Source organism: Anabas testudineus, chromosome 4 (genome assembly GCF_900324465.2).
Source record: "Anabas testudineus chromosome 4, fAnaTes1.2, whole genome shotgun sequence".
Lineage (NCBI taxonomy): Eukaryota > Metazoa > Chordata > Actinopteri > Anabantiformes > Anabantidae > Anabas > Anabas testudineus.
In genome coordinates, this window is record NC_046613.1 from 10056144 (window position 1) to 10075775 (window position 19632).

General features: G+C 40.7%; 1 protein-coding gene across 2 annotated transcripts in view; it reads right to left on the bottom strand.

The window, feature by feature from the left end:
• The window catches only part of lingo3a (leucine rich repeat and Ig domain containing 3a), a 35500-nt gene extending 29982 nt beyond the window's left edge, over nucleotides 1–5518 (bottom strand). Inside the window, exon 1 of one of the 2 annotated variants that reach the window (XM_026346489.1) lies at nucleotides 5380–5518. The gene's annotated coding sequence lies outside the window, so the exon portion shown is untranslated. The remainder of the gene's footprint in view (nucleotides 1–5379) is intronic. The other variant, XM_026346490.1, reaches the window with a different exon arrangement.
• Nucleotides 5519–19632: the final 14114 nt, after the last annotated feature.

Below are 19632 nucleotides of genomic sequence, written 5' to 3' on the forward strand. Positions count from 1 at the left end.
TAAAATTGCCAAGCTTCTGAAGCGTGATCATCGAACAATCAAGCGTTTCATTCAAAATATTCAACAGGGTCGCAAGAAGCGTGTGGAAAAACCAAGACGCAAAATAACTGCCCATGAACTGAGAAAAGTCAAGCATGCAGCTGCCAAGATGCCACTTGCCACCAGTTTTGCCATATTTCAGAGCTGCAACATCACTGGAGTGCCCAAAAGCACAAGGTGTGCAATACTCAGAGACATGGCCAAGGTAAGAAAGGCTGAAAAACGACCACCACTGAACAAGACACACCAGCTGAAACGTCAAGACTGGGCCAAGAAATATCTCAAGACTGATTTTTCTAAGGTTTTATGGACTAATGAAATGAGAGTGAGTCTTGATGGGCCAGATGGATGGGCCCGTGGCTGGATCGGTAAAGGGCAGAGAGCTCCAGTCCGACTCAGACGCCAGCAAGGTGGATGTGGAGTACTGGTTTGGGCTGGTATCATCAAAGATGAGCTTGTGGGACCTTTTCGGGTTGAGGATGGAGTCAAGCTCAACTCCCAGTCCTACTGCCAGTTTCTGGAAGACACCTTCTTCAAGCAGTGGTACAGGAAGAAGTCTGCATCTTTCAAGAAAAACATGATTTTCATGCAGGACAATGCTCCATCACACGCGTCCAAGTACTCCACAGCGTGGCTGGCAAGAAAGGGTCTAAAGGAAGAAAAACTAATGACATAGCCTCCTTGTTCACCTGATCTGAACCCATAAAGAACCTGTGGTCCATCATCAAATGTGAGATTTACAAGGAGGGAAAACAGTACACCTCTATGAACAGTGTCTGGGAGGCTGTGGTTGCTACTGCACGCAATGTTGATGGTGAACAGCTCAAAACACTGACAGAATCCATGGATGGCAGGCTTTTGAGTGTCCTTGCAAAGAAAGTTGGTTATATTGGTCACTGATTTGTTTTTGTTTTGTTTTTGAATGTCAGAAATGTATATTTGTGAATGTTGAGATGTTATATTGGTTTCACTGGTGAAAATAAATAATTTAAATGGGTATATATTTGTTTTTTGTTAAGTTGCCTAATAATTATGCACAATAATAGTCACCTGCACACACAGATATCCTCCTAAAATAGCTCTACTAACTAACTAACTAAAAACTACTTCCAAAAATATTCAGCTTTGATATTAATTAGTTTTTTGGGTTCATTGAGAACATGGTTGTTGTTCAATAATAAAATTGATCCTCAAAAATACAACTTGCTTAATAATTCTGCACTCCCTGTATGTGGTTGGTTTGATGATATTGCTGGATACAGATCACCAAGGCTAATAGGGTGCATGTAAAAGATTGACTGCAGTATAATAAATGTCCTTTGCCCTGGTCGTCTGGCTTGAACTGTAGCTCGCAGTTCGTCAGAAGATCACTGCTGGTGATGCAACTGTGTGAATAGTGTCTGTATGCCCGGCTGAAGAGGACAGTACACAGAGCACAGTAATCACAGGACAGGAACTTGTCCTGCAGGTTAACTGAGTGTGTTGAAGCAAGAATACAGCTTTTTAAAATACTGTACTGTAAGGACCATTTTCAGCACCATCTATCTGTTATTATTTTAATTCATTTAATATTTGCTTAAAAAATTTGAATAAATTCAAGACAAAATCTCAAACTATATATTTGATATATGCCCAGTTGTCAAAACAAATACTATGTATTAATTAAATTAAACAGCAAAACTGTTGCATACTAAATACTACTTATTTACTTATTTATTGCAGGGTTACATTTTACTATAGTTATGAACCCGTTAATTGTTTCTACCTTGTGTTGTTTTAATTGGGACAGTTGTAACAATAGGCAATGTTTATTGCTACTGCAGAGTCACTAACAAATCAAAATTCAATATTTTGGACAAATCAGTCAATCGACTCATTGCTAGAGTACACATTTAATCCTTAGACCCTTGTTTAAATCATGCATTTTGATCACAAGACTAGCATCTTCCTGTTGAGAATCCAGGCAGGAGCCTTGAACTCAATTTTCTCCCCCAATCTCAGCCACGATGGTCGATCCATACACGAGAAAATTGTTTTATGGCTGGCGAGTCACAGCACCTCAAGCTGCCAGCAGCAATAGAAATACATAAAATGAAATGAGCCGAAGAGACTGACAAGTATATAAACTCCCCAAATACCCTGCGTTTCATCCCGTAGCACAACTCAGTGCTAGATACATTTTTTTGATTCACAGATGCCTCCGATTAAATATCAGCTCGCTTACAACCGTTGTCCTTGTGGATTTTTCAGCTAACTTAAGCGCAAATGAGCATCAACAGTCTCTGCTGGTTTTCATAGTTAGATTTGTGGATTAAATCAGAGTGGTGTGAGTGACCTAAAGTTTAAATGAAAGGACCAAAACCTGTTAAAACGCAGTTGTAATGGGCCGACAAAATGACTTCATGCAAGAAGCATTAGTGTCATGTCTCAGCTCCTCTTAAGTGTAAGTGCTGCTTACCTACACTCATGAGATTCCCTGGCCTCCCTTTAATTACTTATGTAATGCCACTGCCATCTCTTCACACATTCTTTCATCCGGCCTCAAAAAAACATAAAATATGCAGGATCCAAAGAGCAAAAACTCTTTTTCTCGCCTTATCGCTTCCTCTCTGTATCTTAACGTTGCCGTGTCTCCAGTCCTCCAGAGTCGGTCGAGAAACGTCACACAGGCACCATCATCAGCTTGAAAGAGCCAGTTTTGTTTAGAGATGACTTCTATGAAAAGAGAGACAGCTTCAACTGTGGCACACTACAGCACTTTGATATTATAAATAGGTTCAACAACAAAAATATGTAAACTAATGTGGTTTTTAATTATAGACAAATATATTTACTGAGGGGATAGTGGCATAAATTGTATTATCATCAAAAGATGGTGATTTGAATAAAACTCTAAAGCCCCAAATAAAGCCCTGATTAAACAAACTTAAGTAAAGGTCCGGGATAAATGGTTGAAAACTAAGTCGTGAACTTCAGTCTCAACGGCCACAGACAGATTGTATGTACAGTAATTAATTTTGGACCAATCACTATTACAGTTCTCTACTTTAAAACAGTAATAGCTAAATAGCATTAATCTTAAAATCAAAGCAAATGAACAACCTGGAACATGGTGGTATTGATAACGTGGTACTGGAGTTCATTTACCAGGGCTGTTGTGGTACGTCTGACACGAGAGGATGGGAACCATCACTCTTAAGAAACGAGGTCAGCTAGGCGCTGTCATCATGACAAATGCCAAATAAAGCAATCATGTTTGGACATAAACATGGACTTGTTAGGTCCAGATGCTGCCTAAGCTCTGCATTAAGGTTACGGCCCCATCTGAATCTATAATGGCATTAGAGTAGTCAGTGAGTGGGAGGACAGCCAGCACACACAGGCCCATGATCGTTCCAGCTGGACATCTTAACCGTAACAGCTGACACGTCAGCAAGCCTGCAGGTATCTGACAGCCGCTCAGAGGCACTCTCGTCATTCCCTCCTCCACCACCCTCCTTGCTTGTCCTTACTCCTTGCTCAGCACCGCCCTCTCCATACGAGCAGCAGTGCCCTCATCTCGGTGACAGCAGATGCATCTCTGCTTTACTGGCCCCCATAAATACTCCACAGTGGAAAACAATGAGGCTGGGCATTGGCAGTGTTAAGCTGAGGTAAGATCACTACTGAGCATGGCTGACAGCTTAATGTGCAACAGAAAACATCAAAATGAGACACTTAGTGTGGGCGTAGAAATGGACAGGCCTTATTTAACAATGCACTCTGAGGGCCACACAACCTTGTTAGCAGACATTTCATTACTGACACATAAATCTGTCAAATAGGGAGGCTAAGTGGCACCTTGGGTACCATTATGTGTAATTGCATTCACTTGAAAGCTGTTTTTTTCCTCCTGTGTTTTACACAGTAACAACTGTGGCTCTCAAAAAGCAGTACGAAGATAGAAAATACACAATCTCCTGTACTTTTTCATTTAAATTGAATGAGAAAAAATTGTAAAAGGACTGCACTTATGTAGCGCCTCTTTTACGTCAGTGGACCAAACTCTGACTGTACTTTGTCTTTCTTCTTCACCCTTATCTCACACAACAGCGGCAGCCATGCTGGTAATTGTGAAAAATCTGGGGTGCTTGCTTCTTCAGTATCTTGCACAAACACGCTTCAACTGAACAGGGATTTAAAAACCGAGTCTACGATTAATAGAGAAAGGTTTTATCTCCAGATCCACAGTTGCTTCAAAACAAAGTTGAGATCTGATCCCCATCAGGTTTGTATACCCACTGAGTAGCATTTCATGTACTATACCTATTGCACTTCACTGCAGGACATTTTCACAGGATACAAGTCTGAGATGTCTAATTGGGTGGTCAACAAACCAGAGCACACAACAAGAGGACAACACTGTGATGTTGACGGTGGGTTCAATTGTAACACGCAAAATAAGACAGTTTTATTAGTTCTTAAAAAGTGCAGGCAGTGAACAATTAAAAGATGTCTACCAGGTATGTGGATTTCTGCACTGCTGCGTGGCTGCCAGTGGCAAATCCTCATGAACCGAACACTTAGAGTCACATAGAGTCCAGCCAGCGACCCTTGTTTTATTACCCATCTGTCGCTACCCTCCATTCTTCCTGTCAATTAAAGACAGAAACAGAAACAGGTTGTAGCAAAACTGTCTTCAAACCTTTCTTTGAAAACCAGCTGACTTCCAGAACTGCACTAAGAACTAAATGGATCCACAAAGCAGGCAGACAGAGAGCTCGGAGAGGGCTGAGCAAACACAGTCAGACGCTTATATGTGTCACGCCGATGACAGGCTGAGAGCCTTTCACGCTGAGATGACTGCAGGGATCGATCAAAGGCTGCCTTCTCAATCTACCCCTATGTTTAGATCATTAAAACTAATTGAGAAGTGGTAACCAAAGACACAGACACACTTGCACACAAACACAGGAGTGGCTGTGCTTCCATGGATACACAAGCGCACCAAGGATGACAATAGAACAGCACAGCCAGGGTGACACAATGAGACCCGCTGTCCGTCTGAGTTAGACAGTGTAACAATCAGCCGGCACTGCACCACACTAGTGGATAAACTAGTGGCACAGTGATCACAGGTGAATCTCGCACTCAGCAGGTTCTCTGTTTATGTGATAGCTGACCACAGCAAACTGGATGAAAGAGACACAGGCAGAGAAAGACAGGGGGGGGAAAAGGAAAAACCCTATGTGCATCTCAGATGTCTCTTTTTGGCAATGGGTTACAGAGAGATATATAAAAGTGCCAGACAGCAGGTCAAGTGGACCAACAGATGAGTATTCATATGGGAAGTTGGCTCACCCAGGACTGGAAGTTGCAGAGCGCTCCTTCCGCATCTGTTAGCCCGAGGCTGCTCTGATCACTGCAGGACGTCCACACCGCCTGGATCCGTGCAGGAAAATGTTGCTCCTCCAGTCTCTCCAGGCTCTGTGCTTCCTCCTTCTCTTCCTCTTCCTCCTCCTCCTCCTCCTCCAGCAGCTCCAGCAGCAGCAACAGCAACAGCAACAGCAGCTGGACTGGACTGCATTCACTCACCTCCCCTCTCCTCTGTCTCTTCTCTTCCTCTCGTTACTGCTGTTGAATTCCCGAATGAAGTCCACGGTTCTGCCCTCTCTCCTTTGTGCTATAAAGGCATCAGGAGCTTCTCTCCCAGCGGGCTCCAAGCTTTGTGTCTCGGAGAAGCGGTGGGGGCTGCCAACTGCAGGCAGCTCGGTCTGATGGTGTTCTCGTTACTGGGTTGCATGTGTGTGAGTGTCCTGGCATTCGTGTGTGGGGGATGTAGAGCGTAGTTTGTGTGACAGCGTGTGTGTGTGTGTGTGTGTGTGTTTGAAAGAAGACCCGGCTGCTGTTCATTGGGGCTCATCTGCGCTGTTGCCGCTCTCTCTCTCTTTCTCTCTCTCTCTCTCTCTCTCTCTCTCTCTCATACTCTGGCTGTTTTGTGCTGCATTCAGGTCCTGTGGGAGAAAACAGAAGAAGAGCTCCTTGCTTAAAAATTCAGCCCACTTTAGCTTTCAGATGGTGGGTTTACTCACAAAACGCTGCAGGGGTGCAGGAATTGTATGGGAATCTAGGTGTGCCAAAATAAAATAGATAAGAAATCTTAGGTTAAACAAATACAATTATAAATACATCAAAGTTACATAAATATAATTATTAGAAAATCATAATTTTTGTAATGTCTCTATAATTTTACTTTATAGTAGCAAATTTGACCTTGACATGTTTTGCATGTAAGTAATTCCTGAGTTATATTTTTTCCCAAATGTTTTTGATTTATAAACTGAAGTTTTATTTAAACTACACCCTGCCCCTTCCACCCTTTAGCAAGACAGAGCCTAACATGGTTATAATCATCAAGTTACTAACTTCTGTTTAATTGGTTATTAGTCTAATTTAATCATTTATATAAACCCATCACAATAAGTGCACAATACAGCACTGGAATATTATTACCTTCAAAAATTAATATAGTGAATGTTGGCCCCAACTGATGGCATGCTTAATTGCATATGCCCTACAGATACAGTACAACATTATTTAGTTGGTTTCTAGCCACCAGGGGAATCAAAGTTTAATATGCACTCTCTTATAGACATCTAACATTTAGTAGTCTACTGCAAATAGGATGCAATCGGTTTATCCAAGCTCTTTTGATGAAAACAGCTGCCTACTGGTGAATGTGAGGTTGATGCAGGTCAAGTGAAGCAAACCAGTAAGTCGCAAGTTGCTAAATCAAAACAAAGAGCTGAAAGATCCATAAAGCTCTGTAGAGCTGAGGAGAAACAACATGGGCAGTTTTAGTGTTTTTAATTAATTATTTTTTACGATAAGATTTCCTTCATTATGATCAACACTGAGCTCTATATTATAACTATAAATTGGCGTGTTTCTTATCTGACTACTTCTGTGGTTTGCATTATACAGTATTACACATTTACGTGGAGGTTAATATGAACAGGTGGAACATACATTAGGTCCACCATGCATCCCTTGTCCCACTGTTCATTTCAATATAAAAATAAAATGAAATAAAACTTTGTTACATTGTGTTATTCATTATAATAAGCACCCTCAGACACTTCAAGAGGAGAGTATACAGTGAACCTTCCCCTGTCCTGCCTGGTCCATGTTTTCTAAAAATGACTTTAGACAAACATCACAGCAAAATTAAGTTATTTAACTACATTATTTCTGGTTTCAAAGTTCTTGCTTTGTTTGTTTGTTTGTTTGTTGTTTTGGTGACTATCCATTCTTTGAGGGTTCAGTGTCTTGTTTAAGGAAATAAAGCATCTGGAGATCAATACAAAAGCTCCCTGTTGTTTTTACTAGATTTAGGTTGTAAAGTGGTCCCAGTTGGAAAAAGTGATCACAGTAAATAAATGTAAAGCTAATTAATTAAATACTAAATCATTAATTCATACTGAATTTGCTTAAAACATTTGGAGTTGCTTAAGGTACAGTGAATTTACTGAATACAAATAGTTATTTGTTGTTGATTGTACTTAATACATTATGACTGAATCCTACTGACTCTGATGTGAGTGAGTAAAATAAATTAACTTAAGTCATTTCACTCCACTTTAACTATTTCAGGTGATATTTTTCAAGTTCTTGATGATATAAAGAAATAACAGTGGTGGAACAAGTGCTCAGATTTTCTACTTTTTACATGTTATATATAGCAGCAGTATTAATATTCTTAAGTACTCATAATCAATAATATTTGAGACATTAATTACACAAATAAATCAATGTAATAATGAACGTGTTCATTACTTTTATGTTGCAGCTGTTAAGGTGGACCTAAATTTAATTACATTATAAAAAGTCACCTGTAACTGCAGCTGTTGGATGAATGTGTTGGAGTAAAAGTACAGAGTGTACTACTTCTAAATGGACTGCTCCGCTCATTAAACATGTAAAAAACACACCATATTACTTCACTCTGCCACAACCTTTGCTGACCTCAGATTGGTCAAACTAGTTCACACCGGCATTTGAGAAGGGCGTCTTGTTATGCAGTAACTATTCCCTTTGTCCACCAGCTTTGGCATGTAGTCTTCTGCACCTGCTGCACTCTGAAATCACTCTTTGTATTGCTGAGCAGGCTCTTGGTATCCAGTACCACTTAGTCAGCCGTGAAAGAGTTTCTTCGTGGATGTGATGGATGGATAAGTTGGATAAGATGGATAAGCTTCCAATGACATGGCCGAGCTGGTTAACTCTGACATCAGAGTAAGTCACTATCTTACACAACATATTGCTCAAAGAAATGTCTTTATATGATAAAAATAGAATTATTGCTTAGCAGTTGTGTGCATCTGCCAACCAGCTTGGATGAACTCACTTCATCCCTGTGCTCCAGTTGTAATGAATTTTGTAATAAAGTTTGTTCATCCAAAAGAACCGTTGTGTCAAACTTGAAGTAATTTTCTCAAGAAGTTCCTGTGATATTTTATTCACAAGCGTGTGGTGGACATGAGGTCAGTGTTGTCTGGTCCTTTGACCAACAAAATCTATCAATTCATTCTTGAGTACACTTTTTTTACTTGAGTGTATTACCTATCACACAACATGTCTTAGATAGAGATGTAAAGATGGTAAAGTGCTGCATTTAATTTAAATTTCAGTTTACTATTGCTACAGTATGTTGTATATTTTAAATAATATATGCTTAAAGACATATGCATGTAATTAAAATGCAAAAAATAAATAAATGGTAGAGAAGAGACTTGACCCAACATTTTAAATGGAATGCTATAACATTGACTCTTTACTTTTCTATTTTCAACTGAGTCAAAGTAAATCTTAAACAGACCTATTTTAAAGAGACCGGAAATGTGTTGATATGAAAATGCACAGAAAAGAGAGGAGAAACTTCCAAATCCCCAAAACAGGAACACAATAATGCTTCTACCTGCAAACCAACTATATTTACAATTGCATTTAGTCATTGGGCAGAAGCTTTAACCAAAGTGACCTACAAGTGAGGAACAAGGCAAGCAAAAAATCTAACACTGAAGCTATGTAAATAAATGTTTCTACGCCATAAGATGCAAATTGACCTCCTACAGTTTAGGATAAAGCTCAAATAGAAAGTCCAGAGATGTTCTGCAGCCATCTTGAGAAAATACAGTAGTGTCTCATATTTTCTCAGCCTCTCTGTAGGAGTGCTTTTTACAGTATATTACAGTATAGTACTGTTACAATAAAAAACAATGTGTTACTGTTGGACTTTGGCCATTTTCTTACAGCTGTTTGTTTAAGTCTAGAGATATATCTCAAACAGACTGAACACTTCCTGATCCATTTACTCATAACTAAAGCACTAGGAGTTCCATTTTACACCTTAATGGGCTAAGATGTCGACAAGAGAGGGAGACTTGCCCTCTTCCTTCAGGCATCCTCACACATCTTTTACATTTCACCGCCGCTTTTTAACAGAGCATAAATCGGAGCCAGAGGCAGTGCAGGGATGTCATACCCAGGTGAAAATGGAGGCGACGCCATGTTTCATTTTAACTGAAGTGGGTGTTGCAGTCCTGAATAGATGCGATTGAGCTTTCCTGTGCTGGTTTTATGTGTGCTGTAGTCTCGGTGCCTGTGTGGCCTCTGAATGTTTTATTTTCACTCTCTGTACTGTAGAGTGAGAAATAGGAATGGTGAAAATATTGAACATTAACACTAGTTGTTGCTTGTTTTCTTTACTGTACTACAATAGGTAATGTAGTGCAGTGACTTTCATGACTGTCACTCCAACCATATCCTTTGGAGGTTTATGGTAACAGCTTCTATGTTAGGTGGAGGATATTATGTCACTTGGCTGAGGGCTTGGTAGCAGCTTTACAATAATACCACAACATAATCATCACCATGCCTCCCTGTGTGCTTCATACCTGAAAGCAGCATTAAAATGAAGTCCGCTTTGGGTTCCAGGGACTTTTCTGGCTGAATATTTTATGGGTTTTCTGCAGCGTGCACGCATTGAGGGGGTGGTACCTGTGCATTCTGTGCAGGTTGAAAAGGCTGTACATCAACTCTAGGATCCCACAGTAATTTGTCAAACTGAAAGTGCTGCTTACTCTCGCTTTCGCTGTGCAGACGTGAGAGGCTGAGATACACAAAATCACAGTCATGGTCCCGGGATCTGAAATGTGCTACACTGACAGCAGCATAAGCAATTTGGCACATTTATCCATGTACAGTCATCAAGTAGAGCTTCAGCCTAATGGGGCTTGATTTGTGAGATTTACTACATTTAGTTCACAGCACAAACTCCATCACATTTAAACACTAATAATGTTATCAACAAGACACTGTTTTCAGTTTTCTCAAAGGGGACCTTTTTGTTTTTTTATTTTTACCACTATAATGTTGCAACATTTGCAACAGGATCATCTGCACGTCAGGTCATGACTACAGGAAATCAGTGGCAGCTACAGTATGTAAGGGAGTTATATTAAGGACCAGTCAACAGTGTGTGTCAGCTTTAGTGAAATAGATAGAAAGTGACTGGACAGTAGCTTGCTTTAATTTTAAATTGTTGTCAAAATGTCTCAAAAAATGGAACAATGGACTGAAAGATACAGAATATTCACTTTCCACAGTTATTTATTACAACATCATTGCTCTGAGCTTTAAACAACAGCAGCTAACCTCAACTGAAGGCCACCGAGCTCATCTTCCAATTTTATGTCTAAATCATAAAAATTTGTACAAACATCAAGCTAATGGACTTGGAGAGCCACTAATAAATCGAAAATATTATCATATATAGTAACTGAAACAAGGATTTGAACATTTGAAAACACATTTTTAAACATTTAGATCTTATTTTCAAAAGTAATATAAAATATATTTTAGTTTTATAAAACTTTATTTTCAGTGCTCAGATGATTTTCTTCCTTTCTAGACAGATTCAGTGAGACCACAAACACTGAAAATAAAGTGTTAGATCTCTGAAAAACATGAGCTGAATGTTTGCAAAGCAAGGTTCAAAACATTAAAGAGAACGATTTGTAATACCGAGATGTTTTCAGATGTTTAAATCGCTTTTTCAAATGTGTTAGTCACATTTCTCAGTTTTAAAACCATATTTTTCAAAAGTATTCTCAAACTTTCAAACCGTAGTTTCAGTGTTGTTATTTCACTCGTTGTTTCACTTCATAACCCACTCACTATGAGCCAAACACGCGACAAAAAAGCAAGGTGCAGATTTCTGTGAATGGAGTAGTGGGATGTGGCACACGCCTACTCTGTATTTCCTGAGAAAACAACTGCCAGAATTCAGAGTGTGCGTGGGTATGTTTCAAAGTTTGGGAAAAAAAGATGAAAAATACGCTGTGTATAGTAATTGTGATTCTTTCATTTCAATCTGAAACTGGCTTAATAGATGTTCCTCTCATAGGAATCACCAAAAACATTGCACAACTATAACCAAAGTGATTCCAAGTTGGTGTGTGAGTGTCAGAGCCAAATCTCAAGGTAAATCATCAGAAATATAGCTGTCACCCAAAACTGTCAAGACTTCTCACTCAAATCTGAAACAGATCAATAACATGGAGATCGTAGAGGAAAAGACACTGGACCTGTCAGTCTGTATTGACATGGGAAAGAGTCACTGATTTTGTGAATCAGAACATCATCATGGATTGTATTTCTTTTAAAGCACATTATATTAACAGTATAATATGTAAGTCTATGCAAGCATGTCCTGCAGCCCTCCAGTGCTGTACTCAACCCATCTTTGGCTGCTGCTGGACAGGACAATAAAGCAGCAGAGCCCCCACTGCAGCTGTGAATCACTGACAAGAAGACAGTAGCTTTGTGTGTGTGTGTGTGTGTGTGTGTGTGTATATGTGTGAGTATGCATGCAAGCAGAGTGTTAGATCCTCACTGCAACCGTGAAAGTGACCGTGAGCAATTGCTGCTGCTCAACTCGTCTCCCTGCTTTCGGACTCCCTGTGGGTGAGGCGGGCTCAGAGGTGGCACATGTACTTTACTAACAGCGCAGACATATTTGGGCTGCAAGTATATTCATCACACCGCAGGCATGAAGGTACACAAACGCACACAAGGAGGCACAGAAAACATCTGTCTGGTGTTTCAAGTTGCCGATTGTTCCTCTGTGTTTTCTGTAGAGCGATTAGGAAGAAAGACGTGAGGACAGAAATTACAAAAAGCGAATACAAGTTAATGAGACACAAACTAATTTTTTTGTACAGGCCAGAAATGTGATGCACTCAGACATGCTGGCTATGAACAAGATTTGTATCTTTACCTGACATACAACTCAGCATCTTTATCCTGCAGTGTCACTGTCTGTAGGTGACGTGCATGAAGAGGCTTTTGAAACTTTCCTTCATAATATGTAGTGATGACTTAAAGTGAAGATTTCCATGTTGCAGCCAGGCAGAGGCTGAATGAGTAATATACTGGTGCTTTGGTGTTTGCGTGACATATCATTGTGTGTGTGTTTTCTTTGTGTGTGTATATGTGTATGTGTAGGCTGAACGGTCCCACACCTGCAGGCTTGGATAAAGGTTGGTGACTCATCAGAGCTCATCTGAAGCAGGAAGAAAAACAAAGTGATAAAAAAAGCAGGCGTATGAGATGAGATGAGATGAGATGAGATGAGATGAGATGAGATGAGATGAGAGACATAAATGGAGAAAAGAAATGTGTAAGCAGGGCGTCGAAGAAGGAGGAGAGGGTGGCAAAGCTGAGACGTCTTCCTTCCCCTGAAGACTGATTTGTGGAGAGTGAAGGAAGGATGAACAAGCAAATAAAGGCAGGAGGGACCAAAAGGGGGAGCATCCATGGGGACTGTGAGGGAAGCTGCAAGGAGGAAGAGAGAAGACAGCTTGGAGGAACTCTGGAGACTTAAGACACACACACAGAACATCTTTTTAAATCTGGGCAGGAGACCATATGTCAGCAGAAGTAAATACAGAAACAACTGGGAGATTGTACTCTATGTATATCTGTGTGGACTGCAGACTTCTCGCATTATGTCAGACTCCTTTGCAGCCTAAACCACAGAGGTACATAACCTGGAAACCAGTGTTTCCACTATGAATAACTATTGATTAAACAGGCTTGGTTGGATGTTTCTCATCATGTCTGGGGTGTGAAGTATGAACATTTTTTATCTATCTATCTGTATATATATATAGGAATGGGAAAAAAATATGCTTGAAGGTTCACATGTGGCCTGTCCTGGCACCTTTTTGCACACACAAAATGCGAAACAAACTGACTGCAAGCTGTGCGTTTCTCGGTCAGTGTCGGTCCTGTTACACTGAGGGTTTAGTGCTTCCCTTGAAAGACAGTCCCTAGCCTTTAGTGTTAAGGGTCAGCGCCTCCCAAAAGGGAATGTGGAGTATCTACCCAACTCTGCACACATCACTGCATCCCATGAATAACCCCAGAAGCTTCCTGCCAATGTCAGGGACACACAGGGCATACAAACACCCACAGCGACAGCAGGGAGAGGAACCGAGAGAGACATGAGGACACGTCTGTGACAGATCTCTGATTAAACACAGACATACAAATGTAGCATTTAATTCTTTCTGCCTAAGTGCAGACGTCTGTGACAGCTAACAGCGGGGCAATGAGCTGACCTCGACAGATCCAGAACCATGTAGGCCGCTTCAATTACATTGCAAATAATTGATTGTTGCCTGGCAATAAAAATGGTCGCAGGTATATGTGCACAAATGCTGTGTTTATATGAGTATCATGTGAATTTTTTAATTAAATCTAGGCTTCGGGCCAAAACCACACCCAGTGGATATGAGTTAATTCCCCTGCTAGGTTTGCTAATTAAATAACAGCAATTATTTATTACACTGTATTAAATTTAAATTTAATTTTTTTTTTTTTTTTTTTAATTTCAAACCAAATATAGGAAGGGGTGTATATATGTAAGGAGAGACAGGCTATACTACAGGGAGACACTAAAGTGAAAATGTATCATACTAGAGAAAAACTATTTACATAAATGACATATTGTACACAAAATGTCTCCAGCTCAAGGATAATACACAACAGCTGGGATCATCCATTACATAAAACCTTTTAGGCCTGAACGAGCTGAGGCAGCAAATGAAGGTGCAGGTGAAAATCTGTCACAGACTCGAGCCTCAACGAAGCTGAGGCTGGCAGAAACGAAGTTAGCAGTGCGGACGCAACAGAGGAGGAAACCGCACACAGCAAAGTGCAGCAACGTTAAGATTAGGGAAGCAACAGAATGAACAGCCTGTGCAAAGTGCATGCTAAATTATATTTAATCATAGGCCTACAGTGTCACTGTCATGTCACAAACTATTTGTCTAATGCTGTAACAGACTGGCAGCTCGAGGTCATCGTCATCCTTGTGCTTCTCTCTATCTCCTCCTCGCACAGACATGCGTCTGTACAGACAGCTGTGGCATTTATGAGTATTAAAATGGCTTAGATTATTACACAGCCGCGATGGCTGTAAACAAATATGATTCTTTATCTGCACAGGAAACTGGTTCATGCTGACTTGTGTAGACCCATCTCGCCAATATTGCACAGCTGGATGTTTATTTCCAGGCTACATGAGATCGCGGATCAGAGGGGTGGAACATTCAGTTTAATCTGTGGAAACACATAGATTCAGAGCTACTTGGATCCACATTGTACAGTTAGCAAGGACGTCATGTTTCTCATACTGTGCACACAGGAGGAAGGACTACAAAGGTTTATTACTGGTTTTAAATGAGGCATGGTATGCGAGAGCTGCCTTTAATTTCTTCTTTCCTTATTTGACATGCACATTTTGCAGTGAATAAATTATACAATGTACCCCACACCATTATTAAAGCAACAAGCTTGACATTTAGCTACATGGAACTTTAGCACTGTGGTCCCTTTAGCTGCCTACAGCGATTGTATGTAAAGTTATATTTATAGATGCTCTTTTCCAACATACGCCTATTTTGTCTCCTACACATCGAGCTCAATGACCTCAGTTTTCTACGTGATAGGAAAGAAATGTTGGGTTGCTGCCAATGTGCACACAAACACCTCATCCCTGTATTGTTACTTGAACCATCTGCTCTTCTGATACATTATGAATACATGGCTTCTTGGCAGGAGGAGTGAGATTAACACTCCACCTCTGCAGATAAATACACACTGTTATTGCGCTCACCATTTGTACGCCCATCCATCTCTGCTGTCCACTCCAGTAGGGACATACTGGTATAAAGCTGAGTTCTTTCACGCTGCGTCTGCACAAAGTTTAGAAGAGACACTGGTTTCTTCCTAGTTTCAGTGTGATACTTGGCTGCGGTAGCGTGTAGGTGTTAATATTTCAGATTATGAATCTAATGTTTGATTATGTGCAAATCGTTTCTGGTGACGTCAGATCTGACACGATACTAGAATTCAACATTTATTTTCCACAGCTGATACAGCCAAAATGACACATTTTCAGTCAGTGGGCTTTAAAGTATGTAGAAGCTAAGACACCCTTTATCCTTAGATCATTGATTTGTCTAAGAAGAAAATCTACAAAGACAAGGTTTTATTTATATAGCCCACACTTTTCCCTCAAGGGGCTTTAGAATCTGTACAACATATGACATCCCCTGTCATTAGAGGATAAGGAGATACACATAGGATACATATCTGATGAGATCCAAATACACACACGTTGTAACTACAATTTCCAAAAAAAAAGTCCAAATAAAATGACAACATTTACTCTGTCGAACTTTGTCGAACTCTCACTCGAGATCAGACACCTTCACAGGCACATACTGTGCTTGCAGGAGAAACACTTGCTGTCCATTTGGGCTCAAGCATGGGTTCCCATGTTGGTGACCTGTGCACCACTGGGGCAGCTAATGTGAACCGCAGCCAAGAGCCCGATCTGCTGCCCACATGGTCAAACAAGTCTGGGCACAAAGCCAAACTCGAAACAAACTGTCTGGCTGTCACAGCCACCCTGTGTATAGACGCTGGCTGCAGGCTATAGGTGGGCTTTTTGTTAACCCATTTAAGAATAAGTATATGAACAGACAAAGGCGACATTTTGGGCATGGATGAGTTTATGTGAGTGTGCATTTGGAGTGTGCTGAAAGACCATCTGTTGTTCATTTAACAAAGAGGAAACAAAAGAACGGGGATATTGATTATCTTTTAGATTAAGATGTTACTTAGATGTTGACTGTGTGTGTGTGTGTGTGTGTGTGTGTATGTGTGTGGGTTTAGACAGAGGCATCTGTTCCAGTCTATAAATTTAATGTATTATCTACTCTTACTGTCAGTGCTGGAGTTATACAACATCTACTTTTGCTAAGTTGAATTATGTGCAACCGAGCCTAAAACTAACTAAATTATATTTTAAAGGTTGAATGCAGAGAGAATATATGTGTGGATTTTAGCCACGCACACATACGATAACTCTGAAAAATCTTTCTGTGCTTCTTCCTGAGGGCGATACTCGGATAAATCTAAGTTGCTTTATCTACAGTGTACAAATAAGAACTTTTTCAGGGAGCAAGTTCAAACCAACAACCCATATTTACTCACCAAGCAGGAGCCTTTGCTCCCACCTTATCAGACTGTAATGACAAAACTGTCTGTAGCTGTCACCCAGAGAAACACACCGGCCTTGATTAATCCACCTCTTCTCTCCTCTGTTCTCCTAATCCAATCTCAAATCCACTCTGTCTTTTTTTTCCCCCAATCTTAACAAATGGACTATCCAGTCCACGGAGAGACGGAGGGGGAGAGAGGCTGGAGGACTCACAGCAAACAAAGCAATGTCAGAGTCTTCTTTTGATGAATCCCCCTAGGCAAGCATGAGCTGCAGAGAGACGGGAGGACAAGAGAGATATCAGGAGGAAGAGACAGCGAAAGAAACAAGAAAAGAAGAAAAAAACTCACTTCACCGTCTAAGGCTGGTCGGTTCTAAAAGTGAGCGTGGCTGAAGAACAGTGTGGAAAATGTGATCACAGTTTCAATTTGAAGCTGTCAGGAGTAAATAAGGAGTATGTGGAAGGCATAGAGGATAGGATTACTGAGCCCTGCTCTGCTACAGCTCATTTCCACCTTTACTACAAAAACACCCAAAGACTGAGAGACTTTAAACTGCTTAATGCCAGCAGAAGGAAGGATCAGCTAACAAAAATACAGCGCACAGATCCAGTCTTTAAAACTCCAAATGCATCACGATGAAAACGCATGAGCTGAATGTGTATTATTATGAGGAGAACCCAGCGTATTTGTGGAGGCCGCATTTCCTCTTTCAGAGAAGGATGTGCAGATGTGATGTGATGGCAACTTCTTTGCCAAGACAAAAATAACTTCACTTCAGATGTAAAGTATGGAACATGTCAAAAGAGATTAGGGGAGCTTGGTCATAGTCATATTTAGCAGTAAGCTAGAAATCATGGAAGTGTGTAGTGAGGCTAAAGTTGGTCCTTAATCATAGCATTTTTGGGGGCTCATATTTTAATGACTGTGGTCAAGGCTGGCCTGTAAATACATATCCAATATCGGACATTAACATAGAGCTCGCATGCAGCTGGAGGCAACAGTTGCCAAGTTTTCTATCACATCTATTTTGGTTTATTGAGATTATGTATGCTGTACCAAATTAAAAGAAAGCTGAAGTTTTGCCCCCAAACCAAATTGTACTACATCAGCATCTCCAGACTATATTTAGCTTTTGGCCGTATTTGATTCACATATACAACAACAAAAGCTTTGCATTTCCTGTTTGTTAGGAAACGTTTTGACTCTGATCTCTGAGGAGAACATTAAACTACAGGCAGGAGCACATACTGTACTGTATGATGTGCAAAAATGTGCAATTCAGTAAAAATCGCTCCCTGCACTCCTCATTTGAGACCTTGATTACAGTTCTGGTACCTTTATTTCAAGATAAGTGGCTGTGTGTATAGTGTGTGTGTGAGAGTGTGTGCGCTGCACATATTTAATATGGCATCGGATCAGTGAGTTCACACAATAGCCTCCCACATCGTATGCAGATCGAGGCATAGCTGAGGATAGTGGGTGGATTAGAAAGCTCTGGGGTTATGTTTCTCTTTGCTGCGGTTTGCAGCCGGTTTTAACAGCTCAGACAAGAGCAATCCAAATCTTTGCAGATGATACAAGCGAATGAACCGGGGTAGATACAATAAAAACCAATTAGATGGACACAAAAGGAGACATTTTCCATGCTTGAGTTTTGCCAAAGTAAAGTGTTATCAGTAAGTGTACATTTCAGAAATTGGATTTCTTAAATTACTTAAAAAGAGAGATCATGTTCTCCCATTGGCCTCTGCTTCTTTACTCCTACTGTATGTGTGTATATTTTACAGATATATATACAGTATATATACACACACACACACACACAAACACACACATTGCAGCACTGATGGTCAAACACGGGCTAAAATATCCGTGACTGGATGTTTTTTCTTGCTGACCACTGCTCCCCTTCGCTTTAAGCTTGTTAGTGCTCAGGCCAGGAGAGCCGATTAGGGTGGGTGGCCAGTGGAGTTAAGCTGGGCGCTGCAGTGTACACTGTTCACATAAACATCGCTGCAAATGTCAGGAAGCGAGAGGGAGAGATAGAAAGTGGACAAGGGAGGGGAGGGGAGAGGGGCTAAAGACTGGAAAAATATGGAAAGTACACATATATAAATCAAAAGTTATGCAATCCCTAAAGTTACAATAGAAGGCATCACAGCTGGGTGCTGCGACAAACTAATCCCAGTTTGAGAGTGAGTTTTTGCTGAGATTATTTCAGGCTGCTATCAAAACAACACAAAAAGCTACTTTCCCCCAGAATACATTTCAGAGAAAAAGACAAAAAAAAAAAAAAAAAAGATTCCATCTTTCTTGGTCTCACCATCTCTGTCACCACACAGTTCTCATCTCCTGCGTATTTTTAGACCTGTCAAATGGCCTTTGCTTCGGTGCCTCCAGGTATCAGAGGAGTGCTCCATGCCCAGCAGTTCATCAGTCTTGTTCCCGTGCCTCTGGCTACTCTCTTTCTATGTTATGTAAGGAGACTAGAGCCAAGCGGCACATCTACAGTTGCCAGGTTCCGTTAATGCTACTAATGCTACAAAGCTACTCTGACGCCACTCTCCATCAGTGCTTCTCTCTGTATGATGCCATTTTTTTAAAAACCCTCACACTCTGCCCTACACAAGCCTCTGCTTACCCTGGATGCATTTGTGTGTGTGTGTGTGTCTGTCCTCATTCCCACTACAAAAAATTCAAATAACAAACACTGAGACTGCCACTATTTTCTGAAGCTTCATCGATGTGGGTGGACAGGCAATGAAGAGGCCAAATGGGCTATTGTCCTTCACTGCCTTTCACAGTTAAATCAATCACACTGCTGAAAAACCTTTTGAAGGATCAGAGGTATAAAGTCAGTGTGGTCAATAACCACTGGTCAGACAGCCAAGGTGAGGAGAAATGAAAGCCTATCAAACACTGGGGTCTCCAGGTAGTAGAGTTTTCAAAGAAATATGCCACAAAAAAACCTTGTGT